Source organism: Oenanthe melanoleuca, chromosome Z (genome assembly GCF_029582105.1).
Source record: "Oenanthe melanoleuca isolate GR-GAL-2019-014 chromosome Z, OMel1.0, whole genome shotgun sequence".
Taxonomy (NCBI): domain Eukaryota; kingdom Metazoa; phylum Chordata; class Aves; order Passeriformes; family Muscicapidae; genus Oenanthe; species Oenanthe melanoleuca.
The window spans coordinates 42931805-42951133 of NC_079362.1; the positions used below are offsets into that span (position 1 = coordinate 42931805).

Sequence of the window (19329 nt, forward strand, 5' to 3'; positions counted from 1 at the left end):
TGAGTCATACAAATATCAGGGGACATTCATGTTATACAATGCAAATGCTGAAAAGGGACACTATAGTATGTGGCACTGGCAGCCTACTGGATGGAGGAAGTAAATAAGATTACATTAATGAAAATGCATACACACTGTTGACTGACAGTTTAAATCATGTGGACCAACCTCCTAATTTCTGATACTCAGAAGTACAAGCTAAACAGATTTTTAAAAGGTTGCTCAATACACATGAATTGCCTAATTCCTATTTGTGTATTTTAAATTTTTTTGTAAGACATATCTTTTGTATATGAATAATTATTTCCTGAGGCATAATTATAGTTCAGACAATCTGTAGGCATTACTTTTCTCTCTCTCTCTTTGAAAAATTTACATTATTCAATTATATTAGAATGCATTATTTAAGGTTATGGACTTTGTTCCATTCACATACTAAATATTTTATTTTGTTTACTCCATTTGGATGACATAATTTTGGGCTGGTCATACAGTACCCTGGCACTGGAAAGACTGGACTTTTTCATTCTGACTGGAGAAAAAGGCGGAAGATACTGTAAAGGGAAGAAGATTATTGTGGAGCAGATAGCCTGAAAACATGATTAATTTGTTTAAGAAAAAGAAGAACATGAAGAAAATAGCTTGGAGTAAGAGTCAAGCAGAGGGAAGTATTTGTCTCTTTCTAATAACAGAAGTAGTGTTTTGTGATTTTGTTACTGGTTTTGTTCCCTTGTGAATAAATTATTTTAAAGCTGGTTATTTTTATAATTGAAAACAAGGACAGTACTAGAAAGTAGAAAGTAAGGTCAAGAAGATTGAAGAGTTTCAGCTGAAAAAGAAGTACAAGATCAGCAGAAGAGAAAGAAAACATTTATTCTGTATCATAATGGATATGAGTCTTTCCTAGCAGTCCTATATTCAGCCCAGTGGCAGAAATCAGACTTGTATCATACATTCCAGTATGTGTCTTGCAGATGACTAACAAGTATAAGCAAAGCAGAGTTGTACTACTTTCCTTACTTTCTTATTTAATATCTCCAAAATGAAATTATTAGACTAGATTCTTTATATAATTTAAATTCCTTCATAGAATCGCACAAAGGTTGAGCTTGGAAGGGATCTCTGGATGTCATCTCATCAAAGTTTTCTGGTTCAGCAGAGACTGTTAGAGCCACTTACCCTGAACCATGTCCAGTCTGCTCGTCAATATTCTCTCTCCTGTCACAAGACACTGCTGGAAAGAACCTGTTTATGTCTTCTTTGCAGCACCCTTTATGGCTTATGGCCTTTTTGCACATTGATCAGATCCTTTCTGAGCCCTCTGTTCTCCAGGCTGAGTCATCCCAGCTTGCTCAGCCTATCCTCCAAGGAGAAATGCTTTAGTCCCCTGAAGATCTTCATGGCCCTTCGCTGGACTCTGTCCAGCACGTGCAGCTCCCTTGTACTGGGGAGCTCAGAACCAAACACAGTGCAGTGCAGTGCAGGACACCATTAGTGGCAAGGGCACATTGCTGGCTTATGATCAGATTGGTGCCTGCCACGACCTCCTGGGCTTTGTCTGCAAAGTTGGTTTCCTGCAGGTGCCAGGGGAGGCCTTTCCTCAGGGGTAGGACTTTGTGCTTCCCCCTTGCTGAACTTTCTGGGTTCCTGCCCTGGCAGATTATGGCCCTGGGGGGATGCAGAGAGAAGCACTAAGTTATGACTCTGTGTAGGAGGGATCTGGTTGCTGCTTCAGCAAGTTTGCACCAAGCGATGCAGGCTGGTAGGACAGCAGAGCCCAGGGTGTGGGGACAGAGGGTGTGGTGAGCCCAAGGACAGGCCTGAAGGGAAAAGCACCGGAGCACAGGCTGGCCCTGAGGATCTCTGTCTGGGAACACCTGCCTGGGATAGCTGCAGACATGCAGGTCTGTGGCTGGGGAGTATCTGACTTTGAGGGAACAACAAAAGAGTAGAAGTGCCCAGGTCCCCCAATAAATAAATGCTCCCAGCTCTGCAAGGTAATTTCCCCTTCCAGCTCACCTCTGCTGCTGAGAGCACTCCTGGGTGCCTCAGTTGCCTGAACCTGTCAAGGCTGAGGAGGTTCCTCTGAAGGATCTGTCATTGGACAGCAATGAAAAAACTCTCCTCAAACAACACTGGCACCAAAGGCCTCGCTCAGTGCTCCAAACCTCAACAATTGACTCAGCTGGAGTCCAGGCATGAGCTGACTGGGTGAGACTCAGTACCCAGATAAAGCAGTAAGATCACAATCCATCACATGGGGAAGGTCAGTAGCCAACATCACAGTCTGTCACTCAGGGATATCTCAGTGTTGCAAAAAAATCAGTAAAAATCAAAAACCTTTTAACACCAATATAAATTAAGAAGCAGGCATTCTTTACTTGGCTGGATGCACAAAGGGGATATCTCCTCCAATCACAGTGCATGCTGAGTACAGGAAAGTTTCTGTTTATATTTAACATACATATTCCTACTGCTTTTTCCAGGATAAACATAAATATGATAATAATTTTCCCAAAATCATGAGCACATTTTCCCTCCCCTTTATGCATGCGTCCTAGAGGTCTCTTTGGTGATCCTTACAGGTGGGTGACCCCAAAGTTACAGCTGGCTGACTGACACCAGGTGAAACTGGCAGAACACTGGGGCCAGTGGACTTTCAGTTCTCCTTACACAATGGGCATTGTGCAGTTCCACAGGCCAGTGGATTTTGAAGAATAAGCATTGTGTTAGTTCACACGGTGTAGACAATTCATCATCTGGTAACATCAGTACATCCCTTGGTGGTGTTAGTTTCCTTGGAGACACCGCTATCCAGCACTGGGTAACATCACAACAGGCCATCCTCACCCAGTGCTTCTCCAGGAGCACTGTGGCCCAAGGACACATGGCTGGGGTTGCTGTAGTGCCTCTGCCAACACCACGTTTCTATCCCCTGTCTGTGCTTCTTACCAGTGTTTCATACCAGCCACCAAGACCTCATCCCTGTGTTCCAAAGCCCCATCAGGTCTCTATGGCCAGGGCAGACATTTCCAGGTGTATCTGGCAAGAGGGCTCTCTCGGTAAGAATTTGTGCCTCCCTGAGAATCTACAAGACAAAGCCAGCAAGATGGCTGTGAGACTGACAGCTGCTGGTGGCACTCACAATAGAACTTCATCAGGCTCACATCCACTTGCTGCTTCCCAGGACACCCAGGCAATGACAATTCTGGACATGTGAAGAGGCCACCAAAGGCTGAGTCTCTTGCCCTCTGTCTTACCTCAGGTGATTCTCTCCAGACTAAGTGGGAATACACACTTAGCAGCTTCCAAAGAGGTGGATATGACGGTTTGTCTGCACACATTGTTTGTAAATGGGTAAATCAATTCTATTTCAAAATAAATAATCTCTTCTCCTTGCTTTGAACTTTGCAACATTATTATAAATATATTTATTCAGTTTGCAACAGAGGTATTGTGATGCTCAGAATGTCCCAGGGGATCTTCTAAACTCTGCCTAAAGACTAACAGTGTAATAAAATTTACATAGTTAAAGACAAGATTATCCACCATATCACATGGCCATCATCCTTGCTCCCACAGGATAGGGTGGGGAGCAGATTGCTTTTGAGAGATTAAAGCTGCTCTGTTTATAAGCAAGCACAATGTGCTATGGGGAACTTGCTGTTTTAGGCTTCTGACTATTTGTATATCTCCAGAATCTTTATTTCCCTGAGATTTTCAATACAAGTTGCCTCATGCCATCAAGAAAAAAAAAACTCTTGGACGCATTACATTATCAAAAGCCATGCTCTAATTTGATGGCATATTTAGAATTATTACATTTAAAATGTATAGACTTACAATACTTGTATATTTAAAATTTATATATTTACATGCTGTATGTGCAACATGACCTAAAAGAAAAGCAAAAGATGCAAGCAAATGAAGGAAAGGCCAAAGAAATGTGCAATTTCAATGATCACTGTTTCCTTGCCCCACTTACACAGTAAACTATGCAAAAAAATTCACATCAAGTAATATGTTCTTGCCAAAAATCAAAGGAATACTTTAGTCAGCATGAAAGAAGAATGGCTCATAAAAGAGGATACACAGATGATAAACTTTGAAGTTGCTTTGGTGGCCCTGTGAGCCAAGAGGAGTAGGTACTTTGTTCCTGTTTCCAGGTTTATTTAGTCTCTCTGTTGCAGAAAAAACTGGAATACAATTCAGATCATATCACAACAGGAGGATTTTATCACTACAGCTGTAGGAGAGAAAACAGAATGGCAGTGACCATTGCTGCTGATAGGAACTCTGTCCAAAGGAGACAAACACAGATGTGATAATGCCTGACTTGCAGGTTATACAACCCCTTCTTTGTCAAAACTGGGTCAGATAGCAGAATATGGTAGGTAACAACAGAGATTTAAATCCTTCAGATAAGTAGGGCCTATGCAGTACATTCATTTGCAAATTATCTACTCCTTTTAGGAATAATACACTCCTTTATAAATAAATCCTGCTAACTGGCAAGACCGTTAGCTGCAAATGTATTTTTAAGTAGAGGCCTATGAGGCATTAAGTATTTTACTTCCACAACATTGGATTCTTTTTTCCCTCCTTTTTAAAAACAACAAAATTAGAGAATGTAACATGAAGTCATTTTAGCTAGATATGTTATGCCAACAACTCAGAAGTCTGCAACATGAGCAAAATGTAGACAGGAAGCTAAGAAACAGAATACCCCATTTGTGCATCAACATGCATTTAAAAAATATTAGTGTTGTTAGCTATTATTGTCCCAATATTGCCTACGTTATACAGAACCACATGGATTTAATAATTTATATTATTGTGAAAGAATGTGTTTATCTAGTAAAAGCATTAACACAAAAGGATGTAAAACAGTTTCTTGTGATTTTTTTCCCCCTTCTCTTCTATAACAATTAAAGACAAAGTTGGAAAGAGAAATGAGATTAGAATTTTAATGAGAAGAAGCATCAGCTGTGAAATAATGATAGGTCACAGAAATTCAAAGAAATTTGGTGGGGTTTTTTTGTTGTTTGGTTGTTTTGTTTTTTTTTTTACTTTGGTAAAAGGGACTTACTAGGATAATTTGAACTGTTGGTAGATAAAATCTGGAAAATTTTGAAAGATTAAAGTTAGAATAGTTTGATAGTTTCTCGGGAGAAAACAGATTGTGCTCATGGTTTAGGTTTCCTTCAGTAAAAATATGGGGTTTTCTGGCTTTGCCAGAATCACCTTTCAGCACTCCAGCCAGAGGAGCCAGCACGGAGAGGAATAATTAATTTCCCAGGCAGTTGCATTATATCAGAGCTGTTACTCACTTCTACAAGGCAAATAGTAAGCCATGCTTTTTAACTGCACCAGAGTAGCAAAAGCTTTTCTAGAAACAGACACAAGAGCCCTCGAGCGTACCCAGTAGATATTTTGTAGTTAACTTCAACAACTCAAGCTTGCAATTCATTCCTATTTTCTAAAGTTGTTTCATTTTTTTCATTTTGAGTTTGGCTCTGACAGCAAACCAGTTTCTTGGAAGAAACATCCCAGGATGTTCTTGATCTGACATTATTTGTTCACATTAACTCACCTGAAAAATTTTTCCATCAGAACAATTAGGACAAACAGGAGAATTAAGACAACTGGTGTAAACTCAAAATTCATAAAATGAAAAACCATTTATGATCCTTATTATAGATATTGGTTTATACAGCAAATCTGACCTTACCTTTTGTCCTGGTGTCAGCCAGAGAAGAGTTAATTTCTTCTCAGCAGCTGCTAAAATGCTGTGTTTTGGATTCAGAATGAGAATGGTGTTGATAACACACTGATGTTTTGGGTTTTGCTAAGCTGTGTTTATCCTGAGTCAAGGACTAATTTTTCCTTGTCTCATGCTCTGCCACTGAGGATACACAAAAGAAACTGGGAGGGTGCACAGCTGGGACAGGTGGCCTGAACTCCCCAAAGGAATATTCCATGTCAGGCCCAGTATGCAAACTGGGGGAATTACCCAGAAGGGGAAGGGATGATTGGGGCTCAGTAACAGGGCCTGGCACCAGTAAGTGGGTTGTGAGTGATTGATTTGTGCATCACTTGTTTTTTCCCTTTTTATTATCATCATTGTCTACCATTATTACTGCATTTTACTTTAATTTTTTCATATTCAATCCTTCTTATCTCAGTATACAAGTTTTACTTTGATTCTCCTCTCCATTGCAGTTGGGTGGGGTGGGGACATTGAGCAAGTGGCTGCATGGTGCTTTACCTCCAGCTGGGCTTAAATCAGGGTGCTTTATAAACCCTCATCATGAGCACTGCTCATCTCTGTGAGTAGGCACACAAGCATGTCAAGTCTGCCTGCTTCAAAGTCTATTTCCCAAACCTCAGTTAACTGATTAAATTTTTCCAACTGGACAAAGATGGGATGAGAAACTGCACCTGACAGACTGTGGAATCAGTCTCTACTTCCTGAGTTGTTACTTGTTGAGTAAATTCTGTGTGCTGCCCCTGTGCCTGGAGGTCACTGCTGCAGTCCAGGCCCCCAGCAGGTTCTGATCCTACATCCACCTAAATGCATTGAGCCCTTTCTCAACCACTGTTTGCACCCAGGCTGAAATATAAAGAGAGCATGAAAAATCATGGAAAAAAAATTAATAGAAGATACACTGATGATTTCTTAAAACCTGATGATGGAGCATAGAGTGAAATACAATGCCAGAAGTAAAAAGATGAGAGTCCAGAGCAGAATACCAGTCAGTGGTCTAGCCCCAGTTAAATTATTTAAAGTGAGAGCAGTGAGTCAAAGTGACCTCAATGCATTACAGTGTTCTGACACTGCTGGAGCAGGTCCCACACCAGGAACAAGGACTTACAAGGGAACTAGTGGCATGATTCTCTTGGCAGCAGGCAACACTGACATCATCAACCCTCCAAAATATTTTCTGTTCCTGAAAAGCAGTTAAGTGCACTTGCTGGATGCATTCTTTGTGAGGCTGCTTTAAGACCAGCAGTGAGGCTAGAGGGTCTTTATAGAAACAACAGTCCTCAACGCAGGAGCAACAGAAGCTCCACTGACAATTCCTGGGTTGAATTTTGCACTTAAGAAGAGGGAGGAAAAATACAGACCCCTTCATCTTCAGTGCTTTCACTCAATGGCACAGAAAAAAAAATCCATCTGCTAACTAGATCTATACTCAATGCGCTAAAAATATCCTCCAGGGTATTTTGCCTATGTGGGTGAGGAGGTGTGAGCCAAGGAGGGTGGAGGAGGAGCAGCAAACTGGGGAAGTCAGCAAGATTTGGCATATTGCAGCTACTCTGTGCTTGGGAATTATCCTTCTCTCATCCTTCCATTTAGGATGAATGTCCTAATTTGTAGCTGAGGAGGTTAGAAGAAGGGAGTTGAAAACCTTTCATTAGATACACGTGACTGCAGTCACATTGGGGTTTTTTTTTTTTTTTTTTTTTTCACAAAAAGTAAGGTACTATCAGGAAAGGGCAGAGCAATGTTGGCTGTATAATACACGAGGCATACAGGTGATTAACATAATTAAAATAATTAGCAATCTGTCACCATTTTGTTGCTGAGGCCATCCAAACCACTGAGAACAGTCTACCTCAGGAGCAATACAAAGCCAGAAGAGAGGGTAAGGTATCATGCTTGGCACTTGCATTATTTCAGTTCAGCAGCAAACATACATAGATAGAATGGCATATTTTCCTACTGCACTTTGCAGGGAGTTTTCATTCTGTAACACAGAGCAGGAGCACTTCTGTGGAGCAACCATTCTCAGGGATTCTGTATGGTCAGGTACCAAATCAAGGGTCAAATGAAGACTGGAGAAAATAGAGGGCTGCTGCTGAATGGTTCAGGGGACCTGGTAACAGATGACATGGAAAAGGCTGATGTACTCAGTGCCTTCCCTCCTCAATATTTACTTTACAATACTTCCGAGCAGTGTTTACAGTGTTTTTAACCAGGCTGCTCCAATAGGCGTCAAACCCAGCAGGATCCTTTGAGATAAATCAGACTTTTTCAGGTCTGAACTTTGTTTGCTGAGGATGATTGTATCTCACACTAGAAACATTATTGACACAATCCCATTTACTCTTAGTGACTTGGAACCTGCTCCTCTCTGGGTTGTCACCTCTGCTCTTGCTGCCACCGCAGCAGATTCTGCCAGCCGTGTCAAACCTTGGAGCAATGCTTTCTGCACAGTTTGTGGAACCAACACCTCCAGCAGCAGCTTGACTTCCATGTGGAGTGGAAGTGCTCCTTGGCTGTCCTGCAGGATTCTCAAGCAGCTGCAACTCCCAGCAGGGAGCTAGAGCATGGCCAGAAATCTCCAGGCTTCCTGAGGCAGCCTGTGGATAGAGGTTGCCCTGGCAGTAGGGTTTGCAGAGACTGGGGGGACTGGGACCAGCTGGGCTGAAAGCACCAGAGAAACAGGAAACAAGCCAGCTTTTCAACTGAATGAATGGTGTAGATAAACACTAGCACTGTGTTAGTACTATCATCAGGAAAGTGTTTAGTTTGAAACACAATCACCTGAAATGCTAGAATTAATTCTGAGTGCTTAAATCCTGGAAGCCTCACTTCTGTTTTCTTCCATTTTTCCAATTACATTTCAGAAAACCATAGGGGTTTGAAGAGTTTTCAAATTAATCCATAATTTAAAATTGTGGAGTGCCATTAGTTTTGGTTTTGTTTTGGTGCTGCAAAAAAAACCTACATTATAGCATGGACAAAAACTTATACAGGTAATTGATAAAGTGCAGAAGAGCTTCTCCTATAGCAAAGCCTCCATGTAGTGCCTAACCTTGGGCACTTGGGGGTGTCTTCTGACAGAATATGTCTCTGACTTTCTGCAGCACGGTTAAAATGATGTGTGTCTGATCAGCAGGGGCTGTCCCAACACGCTTCTCATGGGGCCATAGGGCCAGGGCCCTTCTCAGCATGCTGCTTTTTCCTTCAGAAAGCACTGACAGCAGTACTTCTGGCTTTGCTTGTGTCTCCTGTAACAGTGCTTAGTGCATGCTAGGCCTGTTTCTCTTCATGCATCATCCAACCCTCACGCAGCTTCCCTGTTTTGTACCTTCCTTTGCTGTAGGACAGGCCATCCACACCCAGGGGACGAGTGGGGGCTGGAACAGCTCCCCAGGGTGGCAGGACTGGTGTGACAGAGCTCAAGAAGTGTTTGCACAGTGCTCTCAGGCACATGGTGTGACTCTTGGGGTGTCCTGTGCAGGGCTAACAGCTGGACTGAATGATCCTTCTGTGTTCTTTCAACCTGGCACGTTCTTTGATTCTGTGATCTTGTAGCCCCGTTGTCTGAGACTTGTGTGTTCCTGTCCTCCAAGGACTCTGGCTGCATACTTGAATTTATTGTCATTAATTAGCTCTATGACACAAGCTGATGTCCCTTCATTTTGCTTAGTGCTTCTTTTAAGACTGGTATAATGAGGTACTTGTTCAAGAGCAGCACAACCCAAGGAAAAATATAATTAGGTCTAAGTAGAACATTCTTCCAGCCACGAAAAAAAAACCCCTTCAAATCTATCTTCATTTATGCTATTAATTTAAGCAACGTATAAAACATTTCTTGTTTTTCCCTGAAAAGGTGAATTCCTTTTAATTTCTACATTACTTAAAATTAATGTTCCTTTTATGTCACACTTATCAGGTACATTTTTTTAAGAGATTATTGGTTTGTAGGTACCCGCTTAAATCCTGGGTAATTGTCTCAGTTTATATTTTACTCTGGTTTTTTATGAGAGGTTACTGTGGCCCCTTTTGTTTTGTCATACCTCCAGAAATTTCCAGCATGGCTCAGCCTGTCTGGTAACAATTCCCACTGCATTTCCAGGGGTCTCATTTGTGAGCTCAATGTAACAGTAGTTGATGAGGGGTTTTGCCATGCATGTTATGAAATAGAGGCTTGGCTTGAAGGATGTAAAATACCTATGTCACAGATATAATATCCAGCCTTTAGCAAAATCAGCTGAATGCAATATACCAATTGCAGGTGAAAGAACCTGTGATTTACCATTAATGGTAAAATGAAAAGCAGGAACATTGCACAGATGCTAGTTTGGAAAGGGCAGAACTAAGTGGATCGTCCTACTGTTCTTCACAGTTTTCTTTGTTTTTATATGAGTGTACCACAGATTCTCCTGTGCTTAAAAAAGGGTCAGAGGCATGATCTGATGGCCAGACCTTTCCAGCAAAGGAGGACCATTTATAATTCAAGGTATAGGAGGATGTACTGGTAGGCATATTTAAATCCACCTTCCAAAGTATGTGCTTTGCATTAGTAGTAAAATTCTTCATGAGACAAGATTGAAATATAGACTTCCTTGAGCAAAGGGACTTGTCTTTGAAGGAAAATAAATCTTGGTGTATTTTAGGAGATGAGAAAAGTAATGAAAAAACAGCTGTGAAAGGCAGTCCAGGATGGTCAGAAGAAGATCTCAAAGTGACTTGTGCAAAATCAATCTGAAATTCTGATGCGTTCAGCTAATTTGGTTTATTTTGCAAAAGCTTTCCTGAGTCTCTCTTGGCTTGGAGGCTGTCCAGTTCACCGTGGCCACCATGTACCCACACTGAGAGGATGTTGTCTGTGCAGGCCCAAAGGACAAGGAATGCAGCACTGTGCCTCTTGTGGTTTTCTGGAATGGGAAACAGATGGGAAACAGGACTTACCAACTTCTTAATATGGTAAAAAGCAAACAGCTGTAAAATGGGACAACCAATAAAAGCCAAGCCAGACATTAGAAAGCTGTGGAGATGCCAGATTATCTATCCTACTGAGAAGTTAAATTATTTCCAAAACTTACTGGAGGTGCTTATCCATTGCCCTTTAAAAATACTCTATAAAATTTGTGAGAAAATTGTACAGGGTTATTGGTATATTGCATATATGCAATATTCCTTGCTGCAGCAGGAAGGGGGCTGGGACCTTTCTTAGTTAAACCTGTGTAAAAGGGAGGGTGAATTACTGTGGCACATGCCCAGAGCTGCAGTGAGACAGAATTGTTATCACCATGCTGTCCCATGGGGTGCTTCCTGCAGTAAGGGGCTCTTGAGGTAACCAACACAAAGCAGACAGGATCTGCTGAAAATCCAAGCTCTCAAGGGCCATAAAGAGGAGCTACACCATATTAAAAAAAAAGCAAATCCCCAAACATTTAGAAATTTGCATCCTGACAGTAATGTCCCAATAGGAAAGTGTCCACAAATTATTTGAGAGCTGTGGGTTGTTCACCAATGGAAAGGAAACAAGAAAAATCTTGAATTCCAGAGTAGAGGAAGTCCTCAAGAGTACTCAATTAATATTCCTTTCCTCCAGGCAGATAAATGTGGCACACTGAAAAATGTTTATAAGCTTGCAGCATTCTCCAATATGTCAGATCTCAGATGTTAGAAAAAAATATAGTCAAGAAAGACAAATATCCACATTTAGTTGAATGAATGAACATTAACAGATCAGCCTTTTCTGCTTTAGACATCTGCTAATAATGGAGGGAAAGAGGGAAGGAAGGAGGGAGGGAGGGAGGGAGAGAGGGAGGAAGGAAGGAAGGAAGGAAGGAAGGAAGGAAGGAAGGAAGGAAGGAAGGAAGGAAGGAAGGAAGGAAGGAAGGAAGGAAGGAAGGAAGGAAGGAAGGAAGGAAGGAAGGAAGGAAGGAAGGAAGGAAGGAAGGAAGGAAGGAAGGAAGTTGAATTAAGAAAGGAAGAAACCTTGTATGGCAAAACAAAGGTGATTAGTGTGTGTAGGCAATTTGGCAGACTTGAAAAGTACACAGAGAATGGTAAAACATTAGTGTTTTTTCTATACTCAGATAGAATGAAGCCCTCTTCTGATGGAGAATTAGGACCTCCTCTAGTTGATGTGGTGCTTAACAAAACTGTCACCGACTGAACTACAAAGATATTCCATGCAGGAAAACTGCGACCTGGGGCTTCACTCTGGGCCAGGGAGTTGCTGTTTCTCTAATGTGTGGGCAGGAAGGTGTTTCTAGTGGCATGAGCTACAGCTTTGCTCTGACATAGAAAAATTGACTATGCTAACACTAATATACTCAGACAACAAACAGTTTGTTCCCTTTCTTGTTGTAGGTACTCAGGAGAGAAAGACAGCATTGTGTACACACAGCATGATCAGTTATTCTGGAGAAATGCTATTGTTCTCACAAGCCCTAGAGTGCTTAGAGAACTGTGTTTGTGTTCTTGCACCCTTTGTACCCACACAACATTTCCTGCTTTTGCAATGTAACAGAAGTATGGGGAAGTCTTGGGAACCTTGCACACATTACCTCCAAAGTAATGAGAATTTCTATGCTGAAAAGGCAAGAGGATAAAAAGTGGACAAACTTGAAAAGTCTGTTCTCTGAAGAAGCTTTTTTCCCCCAGCAAATGTTACCAATAATTAGGAATTTGAACATATTGAAACAAAAGATAACTGGCTAACCTTGTTCTTCCCGGCTCTTGCTCTCTCTCCATCCAACAAACAGAAAGGGCAACTTTCCATGACTCAACCAGGAGCACAAAGAAGGATCATGCATAGCACCACACTGCGCAGAGGTATTTATTTAGTTTCGTTTTCTCTAGACTCTTTTCTTTCCCTACTCCTCAGCAATGAGGAAAGTGGAATAGGAGAAGTCAGTTTTGCAGCAATAAAAATGCATCACACATCAAATAACCACTGACCATAGCAAAAAGCTGCTAATGAGAGAGGTACCTATAGAAAAAGATCGGTAAATTCCTATTCCACAGACTGTGCTAGATTTCTGAGAAGAAAGCTATAAAGGATGAAGTGTTTTCATCAGTTGTTTGATGGCAGGTGTGGAAGGGAGCCCCTCGCTGTCCCAGTGTGGCAGGAGTGCACAGCCTCCCGGGCAGCAGAGCAGCCAGAGCACCGCCCCAAGGCAGCTCCTCTTAGTGCAGCACAGCAAACACCAGCCTTCCGTGCTTTTTATTGCCCCTCAGACTGTTCTCATGCCCAGACACACAACTCCCAGTAGAAAACAAAAATGGATGATCTCACTGACGTTAGCCAGGCAAGTTTTAAGAGTGTGAGCTTTCCTTTGTGCTTGCTAGTAAAATTGCAAGCCTTGCCTTTCTGGGGTTTATTCTTTCTTCCAGTCTGATGCGTTTTCTTCAAGTTATGGGGATTCATAGTGAATAAATTCACTTTGAATTTATTTTTTTTTCCTTAGGAGAATTAACACCTTTACCCCTTTTATAGATTTCTGGTGTGAATGAAGCTAGTTCTCTGAAAGAAAATTCTGAAATCCATCCTATTGTTTCTTTTGCTGCCTCTGAGTATCTGGGCAGACCTTAAGTGTTGGAAATGGAGGTGTGTATTCCAAGAGCATGAGGGGCTTGCCTCTGCCCCAGCTGAGAAAAGGAGAGGACAAGAGGCAAAGCCACCTGCATACCAGATCAAAACAGAGGAAATAGAGGAATATAGATTTTCTCTTTATGCTATAACTCCTATAACAGTTATTACTATTTGAAAGTAATGAGTCAGCTGAGTTAACTGATATTATAATGTTCTCTCTCAAAATGTAGACTTTAATGTCATTGATCTATGGTGTGCTGGGCATTACTCAGCTGCATGCAGAATATAGCAGAAACATCACCATGGCTGCAACCTCTAGTTAATATTGATAATGTGTTCTTACACAAAACTACTCTTACTGTTTTTAGACACCTCTAACAGGATGAAGCAGGAATAAGAGACATCCTAAGATGTTCCTTACAAATCATTGTAAGGTTTGGATAGTTCTTGATTTCAGGACAGGTAGAAAGCATAAGCAATGTTGGGGTTGGAACTGGACCCTCTTGGACATTTCTCACAATCTAAACAAGTCTGTGATTCTATCTAGACGTGTAACTGAAAGAAAATAAGTTATTCAGGTACTTCTGCCATGTAATGCATTTACTTTGTCTTATACACCTGGTTTGAATGGAAAGATTGTCCAGAAAATACTGTAGATTCAGTGGATTTTATGCATCTTTACTGATAAACCAAATTGGCTGGATAGAAACTTTCTTACATGGTTTGGAGCATTAGGAATCAGGCCTCCTTTATTCTTAATCTTCTTTAATTGAGTGTCTTAGAATTCAGTATACAAAATTTTCATCATACACATCACTTATGTATTCATTAAATACCCCTGCTTACTTGATGTATATATATATTACTTTACTTTACAGAGTCACATCCCTTGTTGCAAGCCTTTATATGGTTCTTTGGGATCTTCTTTAGTGGTCTCCAGCATACTGCATCCTTTCAATGTGGCTGTACCTTGATCCCTGCTTTTGAGTAAGTGCAATATTGTTGTTTTGCATAATCTTCACTTTATCAGCCTTGCAGAGCTGAGCCAACATCATCCTTGTGTTTTGCCTGACTTCTGTTTTGTCTGCTTCTCCAAGGCTACATTGCTCCCTTTATTTGATAAAAGGAAAATGCTGTTTTGTTCTACCATCCTTATCCAATGAGTAAAATGCTGTTCTGTTCCACTGTCTTTATCAATATGAATAGTATGATCATCCACTGTTGCAGACTGGTTACTCTTAAAAATATAAGAACCTTCATGGTTTGGGGGCATGAGACAGATTGCTGCATAGCACAATTTACAACAGACTGTTCTAAAGATAACCAAGTCAATGTGTCCCTTTGAGATACCTAAAACACTTCTTGGTCAGAGCTGAAACACTGACTTGATCCAATACAGTACTCTTTGTAGCCCTGGATTTTTATTTATGCTGTGAAGCAATTGTATTTTTGGTATCTTTAAAAAGAAATCAATAAAAGCATAAGGCTACTCTATAAAATCCCCTCTGTTAGGCAAGAAGAGTTAAAAATGGAAGAATGGTGAGAAGAATGGTAGATTAGCTCAAATGACTTTGCAGCTGGGAATGCCAAAGCCTGGAGAGTAACAGTGTGGGGATCCCCATATATTACACCTACTGTTGTTAATCCTCTGTCTGTTTTGAGAAATAGAATTTCTGTGTAGGTATAGCAGAGGTTTTCAGAGTCACTTGGAGGCAGTCTCACAGACCTGCTCAAGAATCTTGGTTTGAGGGGAAAGAGGATCAAAGTTCAGAGATCACAATAGACTGAGAGGAGATCACAGCATTCTGGTAAACCACATGTGCACAGGACCTAGAGAAACTGGTGGAAACAGCAGACCCACTGCTTGCCACCTGCCAGCTTGGACTGTGCTCCTGCTTGACAGTCTGCCCAGGCACTGCCTTGGGATCACCCTGAGCAAAGGGTGATCAAAGTAATGAAGAAAACTTACTCTTCGCATTTCAGCTGTGGTTTTGTGGCTGTTCTGTCTGCCTGAGCCTACTCACACACACCCTTCACTTCACATATCATTTTGGAAACATATTTCATCTCAGTTAATGCAGGATTTGGCAACTAGAACAGTATTGTTGGAAGGAAAAGGTTTAAAATGCAAGATTTGACTAGGAGGATGATAGGGTTGCTCAAGTGACCTTGTGGCTGGGCAGACTAAGAATATCCATGTGGGAAACTTCGCATATTTACTGCTGATTATCCTCTGTCTGTTTTGAGAAGCAGAACTTCTGTAGAGATAATATAGAAGCTATCAGAAACTTAAGAGGCACCTCTCACAGACAGACTTGAGTGTCCTGCTTGGAAAGAGATCAAAAATCTCAGAGGTCACAGAAGCAGAGCATTGTGATGAGCTGCACGATCGTGAGGTCCCTTGCTGTCCTGGGACAGGCACCACTTTCCATGCCCCTCTGGGATGGGACCAAGCCCAGCTCTGCCTGCTACCCCATTTCCTGTGTTTCTACAGCACAGTGGTGTCTAGGGACTCTCCAGATAGTGACCTAATGAAATCAATCTACTCGCTGCATTTCAGCTGTGGTTTGGTGATCAACTCACCAAATTATTTAGGTCTCACATTGAGCTAAACAAGAATATGCAAGTCATCCTTTCAATAATCTGAAGCTTTCTTGATTTGAGCCATACTTTGAAATTATAAAGTTTCTTTTATCCAGTTTGATTTGCAAACATAATAATTATTTCTCAAATCCTGTATTCACATAATTGTCAGGTGAGCATCTTATTTAGGCAAAAAAATGAATTCAGTATTTCTGCTGCAATAACAAAATACCTTTTCCTCCTGAGTCCAAGCAATGCAATCATTTCTGTAGTTTGGCAGGTGTGAAACTAAGAATGAAAGTAACATTAGGGCCAGGGCAGAAAAGGCATTTTTTAGAAATAACTTCATGTAAATATATTACTTGTCTCAGCAGGGAATTTATTTTAAAACAACTAACCACAAACCCCTGATGCTGGTTACATAAACATCACTCTTCTTTAAAAACCTTTTTCCCAGTAAAAATAGACTCTTGGAGGCCTGATGAGATAAAGTCCTTCAGTGTACATTTTATAGGCTGGATTTGGGCATTCATTTTGCTTTCAGAGAAGTGAAAAGCTGCTCACCTGTTGTACTTGCTTGGCACCTACACAGGTAGGGTAGTTTATGCCTGGCAAGCTTAGCAGTATTGTAAAATACAATAATGTTGTCCCAGGTCAACAGTGATTTATTTAATGAAGGATTGTTGGTCACAAGTGAATTCTCTTGAGGAAACAGACTTACCCACTGAAAAAGGCTCAGACTTACTCAGCTAATCTTTTTGGTAACAAATTTTAAAAGTATATATAGCTTTGATTCACATACATGGCTCTTCCATTCTCCTTCATTCTGTAGTCATAATGTACTCCTTAGAGAAATTACACTTTTCCCCCTCTTTTTACTAGCTTTATCTGCCCTTTTATTCCTGTCTCCAGCTGAAGAATCATTTTAAACAGAGATTTTTTGAAAGATTCTCGTGAGTGCTGCAGGTCATAGGAAGTAAGTTTCTGCAGATGCAAGATATAGACAATGAACTGGAGACTGGCTGCCTTTGCCTGTGACAAGGAGAACCACTGCTTTCCCCAGCACCCCACATTGACTTGATCTGCCTCAACAATTATAATCATCTACTAACATGGCATCTCGAAATTAAACTTCCTCTACATTATCTATCTTGCAGAACACACCTAGTGCAGGTAGCTTGGAGTGCAAGGTGAAGGTTGTTGGTGGGAAGCAGAGTCAGCCCCAAAAAACCAGCTGCAAAGGGCACTGTCCTGGAATTCCAACCATCATCCAGAGCTTCTGCAGGGCCCAGTGAACAGTGAGAAGATCCCAGACTACCTAAAACCATTGGACCAAGGAGCACAGTGCAGCCAGGCTCAGCGTGATCAGTGAGAGGCTGAAAGGCAATGACAAACTGAAACACTGAAGGGTCCCTCCAAACATCAGGAAACTTTCATATTGTAAGGTTGACTAAGCACAGATTGCTCAAGGCAGTTATGGAGTCTCCATCTCTGGAGACATTAAAAACCATCTGGACACAATCCAGAGCAACACTCTAGGTGGCCCTGCTTGGGCAGGAGTGCTGGACTAGATGACCTCAAAAGATCCCTTCCTATGTCAATCAGCCTGTGATTCTCTGATTTGGTGAAATACAATGCATGGGTTTGGATCTCCTCCTGACCTATTTAAGTGATTATGGATACCAAAATAGGATTCATTGTTCTCTTGAGACTGTGCTTCCCGCCCAGCCTGGAAAGGCAAAAACAACTTTTTCCAGGCTCCATTTGGGATTTCTGTCTCTCAGCTGAAACAAGAAAGTACAGTGAGTGATGTGACGACAATAAAAAGTCAAAATTAAAAATACAAAAAAGTATTAGCACAAAAATGCAGGTCCAAATAATGATAAGCTGAACACTTACATGGATGTGTCCTAAGCAAAGCAGCCCTTACTTCCCAGTACAGAATTGCCTGGGCCATGAAGAAGCAGTGCTTCCCTGAGAAAAGTGATGAAGCAGATGGCATCATGTTTACATTTTTGAAGGTGGTATGAGGACTCCTGTGGTTTGCATGCTGTGGTATAAAGTACACTTGTATACTACCAGAGGATTTGTAATTGTAAACTGCACACAGGATTAATTATCAAATAAGAAATACTGTTGAGCTAATAAGGGTTAATGACAGTATAAAATCTCACATTTTGGTTTGAACATTTTTAAGGAGAAGGACTGGCTACTTTAACACATCATCCCTGTGAGTCCCTTCCAGTTCAGAATATTCTTTACCTCCTCTTTGCTGAGCTATTGTGTTAATACAATATTAGCACTTAATGCTCCTGTTACCACAAATGCATTCTTCAGTACAATGCCACAGCCAGTATGTTAGAAATAGTGCCAAACAAGGGAGAGTTTATTTGACAAGTAGCAAAATAGGATTGCCACCTTTTCATTTACAGACTTACTCTTTACATACAGATTTACTGAAGCAGAATTTATTTGGAACATATTACTAACATATTTTTCCTTATTTTTCGTATTCAGTCAGGTATAAGAGATAAGAGATCACAGAAACCATTAAGATCAGCAAACTCCTTAGACATATTATCTGGCTACATTAAGATTCCAGCATGAAGTGACGTCAATTAAATTCCATTTTTACTTGATCTGTGTGATTAGCTGTGAGATAAGGATCAGTAGGAAATGTGGAAAAACTTTATCTTCACATCCATGTACAGAGGTTACTTTTTGGTTAGTTGGTTGGCACTTTCTGTAAGTGCATGAATGAAATTAAAACATGCTATGTTTTGAGCAAATGGCTGAGGTCTCCAGTCACAGCATTTCACAATAGTTCACGTTTGTGATGGACAACTGGTGTTTTGGGAAAAAAACAATGAAAAATCCTCCACATATTAACCAAAAATTTGTTCCCTTTCTCCTGTATTTTCTCTGTCTTCTCCTCCACAGATATAAACTACTACTAATTTAAATACTGAAGCAACATCACATTGAGAAGAGACTTTTTTTTCCCCCAGGGAATTCTTTCTTTCCATAGGTAGTAAGCATAGCTACAAAAGTATTACATTAGGAAAATTACATATTTTAAATTGTGAAGTATAGAGCTTCTGTGTGTCATACTAGTGATATGTTGTGCTTGCTTCACACTAGTGATATTTTAAGTGCAACCCCTAAGAAAAAAGAGTAACAGAAATATTTATCACACTTCCTAGACATGTATTCTGCTCTCTGCTCAACAACCTCAAGCTGTGATGAAGTAGAAGGGTATGCAGGTAGCAGATGGACTATTTCCTGAAATTGCCAGAGTGTCCAAAGAGAGAAGCCTGTGGGCCATTCCTCCTAGACTACCCATGCTACACTAGAGCCCTGGGAGGCCAGGCAACTGTTCCAGCTCATTTTCCAAATGCCTTGG

The 19329-nt window shown here is 41.0% G+C and overlaps 1 long non-coding RNA gene across 1 annotated transcript in view; it reads left to right on the forward strand.

The window, feature by feature from the left end:
• The window catches only part of LOC130264946 (uncharacterized), a 28781-nt gene extending 27960 nt beyond the window's left edge, over window positions 1-821 (forward strand). Inside the window, exon 3 of the long non-coding RNA XR_008842535.1 lies at window positions 495-821. This is a non-coding gene — a long non-coding RNA (uncharacterized LOC130264946). The remainder of the gene's footprint in view (window positions 1-494) is intronic.
• Window positions 822-19329: the final 18508 nt, after the last annotated feature.